Genomic DNA, 868 nt, shown 5'->3' with positions numbered 1-868 from the left:
AGGAAGGGAGGGAGGGAGGGAGGGAGGGAGGGAGCTGTTTAGGAGGCAGTGACTCAGTTGGTTAGAGCTGAGGCTGGGAAAAAGTCGTGGCTAAGAAGAATCCTGAGCTGGGCAGTCTTCATCATCCATCACTTGTTTATTTTATTTTATTTTATTTTATTTCCCTATATATGTGTGGCCATATGTGTGCATGTGAGACCAATGTTAAGTGTGGGCATTATTCTTTAGACACTGTGTGTGGAGAGCGGTAGAGCTGGAGAGGCATTCGCCATGACAAGATGGCGCCCACATCCGCTGTCGACTCCTGGTAAACAACTGTTTGCTCATGTGCGTAGAGAACTGTTTGCGCATGTGCGTAGAGTGAAAAGACTCCAAGTCACGGCCCATCCCGGGGCGTCACATGGGGTGATGAGCAAACAGCCAATCATGGGCGGACACGCCGAGCTGTGGTGTATATAAGCAGTGCCGATTATTGGCTCAGCCCTTTTTTTCTCTTCATGATGCAATAAACGCTTGCTGCAGAAGGATCCTAGTGTCCGCGCGTCTTCTTGCTGGCGAGACGACTGCGCAGGCTACAACTGTGTGTGTGTGTGTGTGTATTTGTGGTGTGCAGGCACAGACAGAGACCAGGTGTCTTCCTTAATCACTCTTTACCTAAATTTGTTGCTTTCATTTTATTATTCTTTATATACATACATATGTGTATATGGATATTGATATATGGGTATATCAATCAAAGTAAATATATTTAAAAATAAATTATATATATATACATATACTTATACTTTGGACACACACATATACATACACTTTGATAACATTTATTTTCTTTTTTTTAAATTTTATTTATTTAATATATGAGTACTCT

General features: G+C 41.9%; 1 long non-coding RNA gene across 1 annotated transcript in view; it reads left to right on the top strand.

Annotated features, from left to right (window-relative positions):
• LOC116094767 overlaps window positions 1-266 on the top strand; it is a 13900-nt gene extending 13634 nt beyond the window's left edge. Inside the window, exon 3 of the long non-coding RNA XR_004120306.1 lies at window positions 229-266. This is a non-coding gene — a long non-coding RNA (uncharacterized LOC116094767). The remainder of the gene's footprint in view (window positions 1-228) is intronic.
• The last annotated feature ends 602 nt before the right edge of the window (window positions 267-868 follow it).

This window comes from Mastomys coucha, unplaced genomic scaffold (assembly GCF_008632895.1).
Source record: "Mastomys coucha isolate ucsf_1 unplaced genomic scaffold, UCSF_Mcou_1 pScaffold17, whole genome shotgun sequence".
NCBI classification, from domain to species: domain Eukaryota; kingdom Metazoa; phylum Chordata; class Mammalia; order Rodentia; family Muridae; genus Mastomys; species Mastomys coucha.
This window is presented reverse-complemented; position numbering and strand designations above follow the sequence as displayed.